Below are 14,587 nucleotides of genomic sequence, written 5' to 3' on the forward strand. Positions count from 1 at the left end.
GATGCACTGTTCTCACAATTTCTGCAGAGCTCATCGGAGTGAAATTGTATTGCGTTGATGGCCACAATCAAACCGTGTAGCCTCCTTTTTGTTGACATTTGTTGATATTCCTTGCTAGTTTGTGTTATTTGCCCAACTCATAGCTCATTTTTGGTCACAAACATGGTTTGTACGGTCATGAAAAGTAATATGTGAATCACATGCTTGTGGGCCCGAGGAGCGCGAGAGAGACATTGCAGCAGCAGGTAGCCTATAATAATGATAGCCAATTCAAAACATATTGTGTAGCCTGGCTAGTTAACTATTTAGCTATTAGCATGTTTTAATGTCATGTCCAATGTCCTAAAAATAAGTTTCACCGGCACTCCCACAAATGGCCGACAAGCAATTGATGAACAGGGTGTGTTAATAAACCAATGCTGCATACAATCTGACACCATGGGAGAGCTGGAATGTCCCTCTTCATCATTGGCCATGTAATTCTGACAACATAAAAAATGTTATAGTTAGTCTAATTGACGAACTCGCATGCTGTCAGTAGATCTCCCCTGAAACCTGAATATTTTAGCCTTTCAAGGTTATGAATAAACATGCCTTAGTTAGTTACCTTGCTTTAGAGTAGCCTACCTTAGTCATTTGATGGCTGATTTATTGAATGAGGGAATTATTTAATTGTAATGTTGCAATGTTTTAGAGGCTACTGAAGGCGTCCGCATGCTTCCTGTTCGGAACAGTTCATGCATATATTATGATGTTTGTGTTGGTTTTGGCCTTCGGCAAGGTTTTTTCTGCCTGTTCATGCATACACAAAAATCTTGAGGCATGTCGAAGTCTACGCCCCTTGGTCTGTGATTGGTGAACACTAGGGATTCTTCAAAAGTGTTTGTCACTCAACGATAGACAAACTCATTTTCATGCACATTTGTCACTTGAGAAATACTGCACCATACGTCTTAGATGTAAAATTGCAAAACTAAGATCTCCTCTGTAAAAATATATCTTCGATTAAGTCTGACTATTTTGTGGAAGTGTATACTGGCTACGGCACCTTAAGCTGGACAAACAGTATTATTGCTGCTTTTTTCTAGTTTTTCAAGTGAAGGTCTTTTTAAGGTTGTATGCAGCACACGTGTTTGGTTCGCCTAGCTGCCAGCCAAACTGAAGCAAGCAGAAGCCTTAAGGGTGGTCAACTATCCTCCAGGAGAGCCTTAAAGGGGCAATGTTATATTTTGAGAAGAAGACAATGGGCAGAGTGTAGCCTAGCCTATATATTTTTGTCTGATTCTCTATGGTAATGATAATGTATTTTTTTTGTAAATTGGTTCCTTGCGTCATACAATGATGTAAAAATTGTGTTACAGACCATATTTAATTTTTCTCTTAAACTTTCGGACAAGTAAAAAATCTGTCATACTTGTCTGAAGGACACGTGGCTGAAAAAGTTGATGTAAAGCCCTGCTGTTTGTAAATGTAAGCAATATTATTTTTAAGAGGATAAATCACAAGCTAATGTTTTTATTCTGTTATCAACAAAATTGTAAGCCTATACTTTTGAGTTTTGAAAAAGCACAAATTTGGCCATCCTTTGTAAATAAGCGCTTTCATTATCCGGTGTTGCGCTACATGCAATCCACCCACAACATCTATAATGACATTTATCAAAGACAAATTTGCTGAACTTAGATTTTTACATTTTTTTTTTACATTTGAGTCATTTAGCAGACACTCTTATCCAGAGCGACTTACAGTAGTGAATGCATACATTTCATACATTTCATACATTTTTTTTTCTCTGTGCTGGCCCCCTGTGGGAATCGAACCCACAACCCTGGCGTTGCAAACACCATGCTCTACCAACTGAGCTACAGGGAAGGCTAGATGACATCCATCTGTTGGTGATAGTTGTTACTGATGTTTCTACAAGACAGGCTTTGTAGTGCCTCTTGACTTCCTGTAAAACTAGCTCTGCTGATCATTGAGGGGAAATGGCTTCACATAATGGTGCAGAAAACTGCACTGTATGTTTCATCAGGAGGGTTAAGACCAGCTTTCACAACTCATCCTCACTTTCACTGGGGTGGAGAGATTATTATGTGGGTCAAATGAATGTCTCTCTCTCTCTCTCGCTCGCTTTGTCCCTGCTGTCTTCAATGTATCTACACAACACCCTCTACACACTATCACAGTCTCTCTTTCTCCCTCCCCTCTGTGTCTCCTCTCCCACCCATCCCTGGGAGGGTGCAGACAGCCATGGGCCCTTTGAGACCTCTGACAGTCTCCTGAAATCCTGGAGGATTGTCACTGCTACATTGGATTAGAGTTGCAGCAGTCTAAGAGCCTCCCTCTCGTAGAGTTGCAGTCTGAGGTTATCCCAGCTGGCAGCAGCTGAGTGCAGGCAAGCTGGCCGTGTGGTGGGGTTGGTTTGGGTCTCTGGTACCCAGCGGCCCAGCACTTATCCTTGGTTTTATCAACCAGTCCTAGGGTGTATGGGTGTCTGATCCCACCCCACTGACGCTGTTGAAGGATGACATGCCCCTGCCTCTGCTCCATCGATGACACCAAGTTCAAACAGATAAATCTGAACAGTGTAATTGCATCTGCTCTTTATCAGTGCAGTTTGTCTAAAGGCCAGTGATCCATGAGGCTTGGGAGTCATGGGAACGATGGTGTGGAGGGAGACCGAAGTGGTGGTGCAGCTCATGCTACTATCCTGCACCATGTAAAGATGTTTACTTTTAAAAAATAAATAACATTTCGCACCAGGTTTTATCTTTGTGTGAACTGAGTCATCAACATTGCACTGACAACTATCATCATAGTAATTTTAATTCTTACTGCTATTCAGGTAAGGCGTCCTTGTGAAGCACTCTCTACAGTAATACTTAAGATATTTTCTCCAGCTTGCCGTGTTCATCCTTGTGAACGAACCGTGACCGTGACCAGGCCACCCCGTGGTCGATGCCTGGCAAAAAGCACCGTCTCTAGTTATGAGGAGGAAATGGCTCAAATGATGAGGCCATATTGATTTGTTATATTGCCCATTAATAATCAGCTGGCTGCTGCGTACATCAGTGCAAGCACAGGAGCTGTAGTCACAGCCCTGAGACTCAAGTCTCTAGCCAAACGCCTTCCAGCTGTCATGAGCCGGTTCGTTCCCTTCTTTGCTGTAGCGGCTGTCAACTGTATCAACATCCCCTTCATGAGCCAGAGAGCTGAACTACGGCATCCCAGTGACCAATGAGAACTGGTTAGGAGAGTCAGTCACCGCTGCCAAGTCAGGCATCATCCAGGTGGTGGAGTCCACAATTGGCATGGCTGTGCCAGCTATGGCTGTGCCCCCTTTGGTAATGAAAACACCTGGGGAAGAAAGCCCTTCATGAAGCGGTTCCCAGTCCTAAACGCCTCAGTACAGGTGGGACTGTGCTTGGTCTTTGCCACTCCGCTGTGCTGTGCCCTGTTCCCACAGATGAGTTCTATGGCAGTGAGCAGCCTGGAGCCAGTTCTTCAGGAGAGGATACGACAGAGCAGTCTGTACGCGTCTACCGTCTTCTTCAACAAAGGCTTTAGGACCACACAATAACACGCACCCCACAGACCAGCCCCTTCTGCTGGCTGGACCCCTCTTGTCTCATCGCTGCAACTCCCGTACGGACTAGAGAGGCTAAGGTCGAGAGCCGTGCATCCTCCGAAACACAACCCAGCCAAGCCGCACTGCTTCTTGACACAGTGCCTGCTCAACCCGGAAGCCAATGTGTCTGAGGAGACACTGTACACCTGGCGACTGTGTCAGCGTGCATTGCGCCCGGCCCGCCACAGGAGTAGCTAGTGCGCGATGGGACAAGAACATCCCTGCCAGCCAAACCCTTCCCTAACCCGGGCAACGCTGGGCCAATAGTGCGCCGGTCTACCGGTCGCGGCTGGCTGCGACAGAGCCTGGACTCAAACCAGGATCTCTAGTGGCAGAGCTAGCACTGCAATGAGGTGCCTTAGACCACTGCGCCACTCGGGAGGCCCAGGGTTTTGTTTTTCATTGCAAAACGTTTTGCTACAGTGTGCCCTAATGAACATTACCCAGTTGCCTAGCACAGTTTCCCTCTCTCCACTGCCATTGGAAGCGTACTTACACACACACACACACACACTGTCCCACCAGATAACCTTATCAACCCCTCTCATCTTAGTGCACCGGGTAACCCTGTGTGTTTTTGTAATCCTTTTGTGTTACCAAGAAAACCTTTAGATGCAATGACACTGCATGGACACTCCTAACTGATTTCAGTAAGCACATTCCTAGTAGCATTGATGACAATGAAATGCCAGCAGAAAGCTTTATGTAGGACAGGATCTAGGCCTAATGTTTCAGCACCATATCAAGACCTTGTCTTAGAACGTTGGGCCAGTAACCGAAAGGTCGCGGTTTCAAATCCCCGGGCTGAATAGATGAAAACATGTGCCATTGAGCAAGGCACGTAACCCTAATTGCTTCTGTAAATCGTTCTGGATGAAAGTAACAAGCAGTAAATCTAACCTGAGCTTATCTCTGGAGGGCTGCTGCTGCTGGGTGGGTACATAGGTAACTCTCCTTCCTCTTTCTCACTCCCCCTCTCTGGATTCTCACTCTCTTTCTCTCTTTCTCTCTTTCTCTCTCTCAGCCCTTCCCACCCTGACTCTCTCTCTACACACACTCTCACGTAACAACACGGGCTGCAGGTGATATTAATAGTGTGCTGAGTCCCTGAGAAGCTCAGGCAGAATTACCTGTCCTATCCAGGCTCCCCTCACATATTTCACTTGGTCTGCTGTGGCAGACAGGGCAGGTTGGAGAGGCCCACCACAGGGCTGACTGAAGACCAGGGGCAGGTGGGAGAAGATGTAGATGCTAAGGGATTCCATTGGCTTTAACTGAGTCAGTCATAGCAAACTAGGCAGACAATGAGAAGCTAGTTTTGAGGCATTTCAGTCCACATGTAGCCTAATCATCACACAATTAGATGAGCAGAGAGGCTCAGGCTAGATGTTGAGGCTGACCCCACCGGGCTGTCACATGTTCCTGTCTGATCTCCAATCATTGTGACAGGGTGGATGGCCTGTCACTTCAGCTTTAAAAGAGAACTGCCAGCCAGGGAGATTGTATAGGACAGACGGGCACACACAGCGGGAAGTAGGGTGACAGTTTGGTCAGCGTCTGTAACAGGAATAACAAGGTGTGTGTTGCGTCAGTGACTGTGCTCCTCAAGCCTCAGGGCAGACTCAAGGAGGGGGTGTGACGAACACATAATGGAAGATTAGTGAGGCTGCATTGCAGGGGCATTATGGAAAGGTGACAGGGGTCTGTAAGTACATCATGGCCAATGAAATCAAACACTTCTGTATTTGTAAGGAAATGATCCTGTACCTTGCTTGTCAACTGTTTGAGTACAGTGCGGATTACAAATTGGTTGTAGTGAATCAAAAGATATACAGCAATGTGTGTTCCTCTCTGTAGATATATAGACAGCCACTTCAGTGACGCAATCAGTGACTCATTTTGTGTGGGCTGGAGGGCAGCGGCCCATGTGAGAGTTGTATCTGACGGATGGAATGTCTCTAGGATTGTTGGGAAGGAGCCTATAGTGAACAGAACAACTCAGTCTTCTGGGAGGTGACTGGGTCATATGCAGCTCATGTGGTGCTAGGTCGCCCTTTCAGAATTTGAGAGCGTGCTCGGAGAGCAGGAGGGTGAGGAGGGAATGCAACAAACCCGCTGTATGCTCATACAGCCTTTACTTATACCACGTTTGAGAGGCAGGCGTTATTATTATCCCTATGGGAATCCTTCAGTGTAGTGATTAGCCTGTTCAGTGAAGTGAGTTTGGAGTCCACTCTTATCACAGGGTGGGGCCCTCAGTATAGAGGTCTGGGTGGGACTGATTTCTTCATCCCGCCCACACCCGCAGCTTTTCATACCTGTAGCCGCCCCCACTTGATTTCAGAAACTCTATTTAATAACTAGTTGTTAAACATATTTCCTTTCTCACAAACAAGCAGAGATCTTGTTATAAACATAGTTATAAAAGTGCAACCAGAACCAGTCAAAACCAAAAATATTGTACTTTTTGTATTTAACCTTTTATTTAACTAGGCAAGTCAGTTAGGAACATTCTTATTTACAATGAGGGCCGATGCTGGGCCAATTGTGAGCCGCCCTATGGGACTCCCAATACTGTCCGGTTGTGATACAGCCTGGAATCGAACCAGGGTCTGTAGTGACTCCTCTAGCACTTAGATGCAGTGCCTTAGACCGCTGCGCCACTCAGACACTTGTTTATTTTGGACCTGTGCAAATATCTGTACAGATGAAAGCTTCCGAATCAAAATGACCCACAACATCATGTTTGTATACAAAATCTACACAGACATTCAAGAACTCATCAGCGTGTCCACATTTTGAAGTTAGGTTCATGACCCTAAATGAGGAAAAGTCATTTAATTTCATGGAGAAAAATAGAGGTTAACTAGTATTTTAGACAACTCAAAAGTGGAATTTGGTCAAATTGACCCGTAACAGAATAGGTTTAATAGCCTACCTTTTTAGGAGCGGGACAATTTTCAGACATAGACCAATATGGGTCATCAATATTTATTTTGAGGCAGTGTAGTAAACTATAGCCTAATTAGATTTCAGAAGTTAATTTCCTTGGAAAGAGAAGTGCCCCGTGCTTCTCCGCCCATGGATAGGCTTCAGCCTACTCTATTAAATTGAGACCAAATGCGCACCTGATCTCACTCATATGGCTACTGAACTTGAAGCAGCAAGAATGATGACAGCAGACACTTGCACTTTCTCTTGAGCTACGTTTTGCATATAGGATATAGCCTACCTTTTAGGAGTGGGCCGATTTGCAGGCAGAGACAAATAAATGGGTAATCAATATTTATTGAAAACGGAAAGGTGCAACGCTCACTCGCCATGGTATTCGCTCATTGCACCCTTTTCCTTTTCAAAACATGTTTTTTTTTATTGCTTTTCAACTCACGTTGGTTGAGCTCCCTCCCACTTTATTTCCATTATCAATATTTATTTACAGACACTAGTCAACTATAGCCTAATCCAATTTTAGTAAACTTTCTTGGAAAGATAACTGCCCCTTGATTCTCCGCCCATTTATAGGCAGTCTACTCTATTTCATTGAGTCATATACTGTAGGCTCTTGATCTTGCACGCCCATCTAGGAGAGAAGAGGTAGGCTGTTGAACTTGAAGCAGCGAATTCTGAGATTGTCTGTGAATAATGCGACACAGAGGTGCTTTTAATACAGTAGGTAGGCTAACGCATACAAAGCAGAAAGACGACCGTTTCCAAATAATCTGCGGGACCCAAAAATTTTTTATCCCAAAGCCCGCTCCTGCTTGCAGCATGAAAAATGTTGACTGTGCCACAGTGATACCTGTTGGGACCTGCAGCCCTCTACCTCAGTACTTTACCTTCCTCCGCTCTGTATAATGTGTGGTTTGAGATGACACACTGCCTGTACCGCTGCATATTTTATTTCCAGCCTGGTGGTTTTAAATCAGCCATGCTCAACCCGAGGTAGTTGGCTGGCAGTGGATCGATGCAAAGAGAAATATTTGAGGGAAATGTTTTTTAGATGAATCCCACTTCATTGTTCATATTAATGTTCCTCTCTCTTGTAGTAGGCTAGTAAAGCACACCCACTCTGACATTTGACACTCTGACAAGGTGACAGTAGTCAGCAAGGGTTTGATCTGTAGAGTTGATCTGCTGTCCTCCTACTGTGTTAAGACAAGCATGCCTTTAGGCTCAGTTTACTGTATTACATTTTTTTTAAATCATTCTCGCTTCCCTGATCAATCTGATTTGAGGATTATGTAAGTAAATAAGTTGTTTAATTCCTTCCAATGGCCTAGTATTTTGCCATTGGCCGTGTGTGTGCCACGTTAAAATAACGGTCAGCCTGAAATATTAGACCAAGTAGATCCTAATCTGATTTATCAGCTTGATCTATCATCAGTAGCCTGTAGCCTGAACACAGCCTTGGATAGCCATCAGACACCATGTGAGAGATGCCATGTTGATGAACTGCAGTGACCCAGATCTGTCCCATGGAGTAAGGCTGTATAATCAGACTTGACTGTCATGTGCCTGTTTCCTTCTTAGTCCCATTTTAGTTCATGTGCTGATAAGACTCCACTGGGCAACTGGAGACATGTACCATGGTTGGAGCAGGAAGGGTTTTGTTGGGGTTTTGAAAGAATGGGGCTGTTAGCCTGTCGTGTTGAGAGCAGCACAGGTGTTTACATGGTGCAACCCTATGATCAACCCTCTCTGGAGTCTGGTACTGGAAATTGTCATAAATATAGTTTTTTGTTTACCTGAGCAGTGAATGAACCTTCAGTTTTTAGGTCTACTTGTTTCCCCTGGAGTAGTAGGAATGTATTTGAATAATGTATAAACTCATTAGGGACTATTTGGAAGTCTCTAATACACCTAGTTTTCACTTTTCACTTTCTGTAAGACAGGCAGATGGTGTCAGCATTATTTTAGCATTACTTTGAGCACTATTTCCATTATATAAAAACCTGCCTGTCACATCACCTCTATACTCCTGGAGTGCTGACAAAAGCTGAGGCATTAGAATCTACTTTGAGATGTGGTGCTAGTGCCAGACAGTTCTATGTAGGAGATGACGGGTCGCTTGTTTTTATTCTATATTCAAATGCTACATAATGAAATTTTAAGCACTTTCTGTTCCCTTCTGACTGAGATATACAGATTGTTCTCCAGAGCTCAGGATTACACAAACTCTGTCTATGAATAATACAGAGATGTATTCCATTCAGTGTCAAGTAGAGGGAAGAATGGCTGTATTTGATATGGGAGCACACTGCATTCTGGGAAGCAGTAAGCCGTCTCCGGTGTTCGGGTTGCAATTAATCAGGATGTTTAAAGCGTGAGCTGAGTGGCTATGGAGCTCTGAGCTCTAAATAATATGATCAGCCCACAGACATTTGGGTGTTTGATGTTTCATTGAGGTGCGTTTGGGACGTCGGGAGTATATTAGAGGAATTAATGCCATCTTGAAATGAGGGAAGATAATTTCCTGTCAGAAGTCAGATCCTTCGCAGCCGCCCTGCAGACTCCACTGTTAATGAGTTTTTAATAGAGGTTTATCATCTTGCCACACTTGAACTCACAACATCATGAACATCAGGCTTGAAACAAATGCATCGGTAATTTGTATTTATGTTCCCATCACTGTTCCAGACACAGATTGTATCAGCTGTGGACTGATTCCTCCCTCCCTCTCTTCTGTTGTGTTTGTGAAGTTCAAAATGTCATTTCTGCTGGTTAAGGGTGTCCCTGCAGCATGGTCTCTCTCACTTTCTCTCTCCGTATCTCCCTCTCCCTCACTCACATTCCCTCTCTGCCCGATTAAATTTTTTTCGCCCACTGATGTGTAGTATGTCACGATAATGTCTTTGGTTAGCGTTTCTCTCAAAGGCGATGGTTAAGCACAGAGACTCCATGTTTGTCTCATGTGTCTGTCATCTCAGGGAAGTGGAGCTGAAAGGGACTGGTACTGACTAGGCTCGATATGGTGAGCTTCAGGAGTTATTCTAACTGCTGAACCCTAGCTCAGAGCCTGCTGTGCGATTTAAAGATCATATTCTGTCCGCCACATAGAGACTGGGATAAACATCTCTCTACTTGGACCTGCAGCAGGGTTGGAGTGGTTCAATTCATTCTGGAGTTGAACAGTGTTTCATTTAGCCACACAGAGGTGTGAATACGCAACACTGCTTTTAGCTCAAATTCTCTGTAGAATTCTCTCTCACCTCTGCTTTACAACGTCTGTCTGATCTGATATGGAATCCATGAATAGCCTGAGTGTACAAAACATTAGGAACACCTTCCTAATATTGAGTCATGCCCCCCTTTGCCCTTAGAACAGCCTCAATTCGTCGGTGCATGGACTATAAGGTGTCAAGCGTTCCACAGGGAGTCCATGTTACCGCAGAAACAGACTAAACCGCTCGAATGCACGGCCATCCCGTTTTCAGTCAGCTGTTCATTCCCCCCAAAAATAACAAATCAAATTCTACAGATACGACTGTTATTTTCATGACGATATTCATCCGTAACAGTCGGTTACACAGTTGCGCCAGCCCCCATCTGTAATGAAATAACACTATGAAGTTCGTCTCCAGCCCTGTTTCAAGCAGCATCTGATCGCTGTGGCTCACTGAAGCCGAGAGAAATGGAGCGCATCCACTTTTTAAATAGTCTGACGGATCACGCCAACGTCCCCCGGCACCTGAGTTTCACAAAGGAAGCAGCCTAGATAGAGCTGCTGTTTTTGTTGGTGTACCAGGACTATCGTATTTACCGGCACCCATCTCCACCCACACTTCTAACAAGTCTGAGACTGGAGAAAGGAGGGGATGTACTGTAACTCACTGACACACAGAGAGGAGGTGTAGGTAGAGAGAACATGAAAGGAGATGTTATTAATATTGCAGTTGGTCAGGTTGCTGGTGATATGCTTGTGTAGAGAAAGGCCTTGTGTTTGGCTAAGGGTTTAATGAGAAAGTGGCTGCTAGAGGTTAGAGAGACATGCTGATCTACACGTCCACAGACCGGTTAGGTGGGAGAAACAGGGAGGCTGGTTGGTGGGATAAACTCAGAGGACCTTGACAATGTTTTTCCATGGCAACAGGATCCATTAGAGCCATTCCCTATCAACAGCAGGGAGGATCAGAGCAGAATTTAACCTGACTGTATCTTGCCAGCCCAGAAGTTAAGCCAGGAGAGATAATAACACATATACTTGCTCACAACACACACACTCATCACAAGCTGCTGTGCTGGAAAGTTACATGCAGTGTGACTTGCTGGGCGCCAAACCTGCTGGGTGCCAGTGGAGGCGGAGTGACCACCTGTCCCTGGCTGCCTCAGGGTAGACCATCCCCCTAGCCTGCCTGGCACACGTGTACGCCAGCCAGCCAGCTATACTGCTCAGGTGAGGAGGAGTTGTGTAATATGTGGATCTGTTCAGTCCCTGATAGCGTTTCTCCACTGTGGTGATTTACTTCGCCTGACATTATAGGGACATTACTGGGATCATCTTGTTCTCTCCTCCTTTCATTCCCTAACACACACTCCCTTCCCCCCTCACCATCACCACGGCCCCCCTACTCCCCCCTCCTAGTGCAGAGATTTGCTGCATTAACTCCAGTCATATGACTATGAAGTCATGTTGCTGGAAATAGTTTTTCTTATTGTAATACATTTGTGGCTTTTCAGTTTTTTTTCTGGCTGGCAAGATGCATGATAATACTCTTACGGGCATAATTACATTGTATAAGAAATTCTCCTATTTCATAGAGACAGAAGGCATGAGGATGCATTCATTTAGTGGGATTATTATAGTTGAATGTCCTGAGTACATCATAATTAGATTGTTTTGTGTTCCAGTAACTGTGTGTGTGTGTGTGTGTGTGTGTGTGTGTGTGTGTGTGTGTGATGATAATGGAGGGAGGGTAGTCTATACCCTGTGGCTCTACTGAGCAGTGGCACTGAATGACTGACACAATGGGGATGCTGCCCAGTCTGAGAGCCAGACTGCGCTCAAGAAGGTGTATCCTCGGGAAACCAAACAGCTTTAAATATAGAAATGGGCTAATTTCAGTCACTGCACTTCATTACATCTCTATCAGTATCTCCCCTGCCTGCCTGTCAAATAGAAACAGATCCATTTTCCTGCTCCACAATGTAACACTGATAGTCTCTTTTACCAGCAGAATGCTTTAGTATAGCTGTAGGTATAGCCTAGCTGTTTTCCCTGGCCCTTTATTTGACATGTTGTAACAGTCATTGTCAGTTAATGCATAGATAGACCTGCTACAGCATGCTGTGGCCATAGATGCAGATCCATGGCCTATTCTCGGTTTTGAGGGGAACAGCCCTAACCCATGGGAGTAAAATCTTTCCTGGAAGTAGAGGGTTGACTCATCTCTCACCCCCTCCTGGTGCCCCACCTCTCTGCAGCCCCCACCCCTTCTCTCCCAGTATTCAGTATGCCTGTGTGCTCTGTCTGGTTGCTGAGGCTGGCAGTAAAGGCTCACTACACACACAGCTGTCCTCTTTGCCGCCATTACCACTCTAAAAATACTGCTCCACATTTTAGAAAATGAAAGTCCAAAAATCTGGCTAATTTTGTGCAGCCATGCTCTGGTGGCCATCCGTCTGCTGTCTGCTTGGGTGCGTGCTGAGTAGGGAATCTGGAGACCAATACCTGGCTGTACTGTAGGGCATGTTCTACCAGTGGTGCACAGTGCTGAAGAAAGGCATCCTATAGAATATAGGACATCGTACCTACAGTGGTACAGGTTACGGAAGTGTCACATAGTCGACATTCTGCAGTCAACCCTCCAGTGCATTCTCTCCTGAATAGATTACAGAAGGGGCATAATAAGGAAGGCCTGTGAAATCTTCCTGACGGGAATTAAATACACCTGTCCCTATGCCACTGCTTGTTGGATTGCACTGTGGAGTGTGTCTCCGGTTGGTGTGCCAAGATTAAGTGTTGTGTTGTGTGGTAATCGAGTGTGTTCTCCCAGTGGGGGCTGGTGGAGGTGGCTGTCTAATGGCTGGCTGAGTCACTCACTAACAGACATTAGCATAATGCTTTGCTCTCTGAAGGGTCTCAGAGAGCCAACCGCTTCACCTGTCTAACATCGCCGTCTTATTTTGGACTGTGTATTGTCTGTCCGTGTGTGTGTTTGAGAGACCGTTTTTGGCACGATGTCAGTTAGGCTAAACTCTGTGTTGATGGTAGTTATTGGTCTAGTCAAGTAGCGTTCTAAGTGCTGGACTGAAAGGAAATGAAAGCAACCTCAGGCTGCTCCATCTGACAGCACTTTATGGACGTACATGTGTTTAACTCTCTTCCCCTATACATTCTGTTATGGTGGTCTCAAGTACCACCATCATAAGGCAGGTTGCATCTTCTTGCACCAAGCAGTTAGGCTGACCCCATTTAGTGGACTGCTCGATTGTTTGATCGTTAGGCTGCTGGTCGACCAAGATTTCTTTAATCGAACAGTTGCAAAAACGTTTACATTCTTTCATGCTGTACAAGACGCCTGTCTGATTTGCGCCTGTCTGAGTGGGCTAATCCATTGTGGAGGCCGTGGGGATGGAACAGTCCTTCACTCTAAGACGTGCTACTGAAATTGTATATGGTTAAGGACAATAGTGCAATACTAATAAAAATAAGATTATTTTATAACATGCGCTTTCTCCCGCGTTTGACACCGGTCGTATCAGTACGCTGTTGAATTGAGGCTTTTTCCTAGACCATGTTGCTATGTGCATAAAAGCAAAGTTAACCTTATATTGGTGTTGAGAACAATGCAGTGGAGTTAGGAGATGAGAAAACAGCCCTTGCCTTAATTGACTAAGAAAAGTGAGGAGCGAGGAAACCCCAGTTTTTAATTAGGTCTATAATCAACAGTCTAACTGTTAAATGTGCCTGACTTTTATAAATCATCCATATACAGTACCAGTCAAAGGTTTGGACACACCTACTCACTCAAGGGTTTTTCTTTATTTGTAGTGTTTTCTACATTGTAGAATAATAGTGAAGACATAAACTATGAAATAACACATGGAATCATGTAGTAACCAAAAAAGTGTTAAATCAAAGTATATTTTAGATTCAACAAAGTAGCCACCCTTTGCCTTGATGACAGCTTTGCACACTCTTGGCATTTATTCAACCAGCTTCATGAGGAATTCACCTGGAATTAATTTCAATTAACAGGTGTGCCTTCTTAAAAGTAAATTTTTGGAATTTCTTTCCTCCTTAATGCGTTTGAGCCAATCAGTTGTGTTGTGAAAAGGTATGGGTGGTGTACAGAAGATAGCCCTATTTGGTAAAAGACCAAGTCCATATTATGGCAAGAAAGCTCAAATAAGCAAAGAGAAACAACAGTCCATCATTACTTTAAGACATGGTCAGTCAATCTGGAAAATGTCAATAACGTTGAAAGTTTCTTCAAGTGCAGTCGCAAAAACCATCAAGCGCTATTGATGAAACTGGCTCTCATGAGGACCGCCACAGGAAAGGAAGACCCAGAGTTACCTCTGCTGCAGAGGATAAGTCCATTAGTTACCAGCCTCAGAAATTGCAGCCCAAATAAATGCTTCAGAGTTCAAGTAACAAACATCTCAACATCAACTGTTCAGAGGAGACTGCGTGTATCATTCTTCATGGTCGAATTTCTGCAAAGAAACCACTACTAAAGGACACCAATAAGAATAAGTGACTTGCTTGGGCCAAGAAACACGAGCAATGGACATTAGACTGGTGGAAATCTGTCCTTTTGGTCTGAGTCCAAATTTGAGATTTTTGGTTCCAACCGGCGTGTCTTTGTGAGACACAGAGTAGGTGAACGGATCATCTCCGCATGTGTGGTTCCCAAAGCATGGAGAAGGAGGTGTGATGGTGTGGGGGTGCTTTTCTCGTGACACTGTCTGTGATTTATTTATAATTCAAGGCACACTTAACAAGCATGGCTACCA

The 14,587-nt window shown here is 44.6% G+C and overlaps 1 protein-coding gene and 1 pseudogene across 1 annotated transcript in view; both read left to right on the forward strand.

Moving 5' to 3' along the window:
* adam10a (ADAM metallopeptidase domain 10a) overlaps positions 1–14,587 on the forward strand; it is an 88,006-nt gene that overhangs the window by 33,936 nt on the left and 39,483 nt on the right. The window lies entirely within an intron of this gene.
* Positions 3,035–13,534, forward strand: LOC123725228 (sideroflexin-3-like; annotated as a pseudogene).

The sequence above is a fragment of the Salmo salar genome, chromosome ssa11, assembly GCF_905237065.1.
Source record: "Salmo salar chromosome ssa11, Ssal_v3.1, whole genome shotgun sequence".
Taxonomy (NCBI): domain Eukaryota; kingdom Metazoa; phylum Chordata; class Actinopteri; order Salmoniformes; family Salmonidae; genus Salmo; species Salmo salar.